Below are 294 nucleotides of genomic sequence, written 5' to 3' on the forward strand. Positions count from 1 at the left end.
GTCTGGAGGCCAGGCCTGCAGAGCTGCAATGGAGAAGCCACTGGCCGAGGCTTCTCAGGCCCAGAACAAGTCAGTACGTCTCTCCGTGTCCCTGTGCCGCCCGTCACGCAGACCCAGCTCCCTGGGGACGGGCATCTTCCACGGCGGGGCCTCCGCACAGCGGCCACACGGCGCTTCCTACCGCGCCCCATGCACTGCCCTCTCCAATCAGGGCGCCACCTCTGGGCACAGCGTGTCACCTCTAGGACGTGACCACGGGGTCTGCTCCCAGGCCTCACGGAGTGCGCGGGCGCG

The 294-nt window shown here is 68.7% G+C and overlaps 1 protein-coding gene across 1 annotated transcript in view; it reads left to right on the plus strand.

Annotated features, from left to right (window-relative positions):
* The window catches only part of MAD1L1 (MAD1 mitotic arrest deficient-like 1 (yeast)), a 150,711-nt gene that overhangs the window by 139,262 nt on the left and 11,155 nt on the right, over window positions 1-294 (plus strand). The window lies entirely within an intron of this gene.

The sequence above is a fragment of the Myotis brandtii genome, unplaced genomic scaffold (assembly GCF_000412655.1).
Source record: "Myotis brandtii unplaced genomic scaffold, ASM41265v1 scaffold786, whole genome shotgun sequence".
NCBI classification, from domain to species: domain Eukaryota; kingdom Metazoa; phylum Chordata; class Mammalia; order Chiroptera; family Vespertilionidae; genus Myotis; species Myotis brandtii.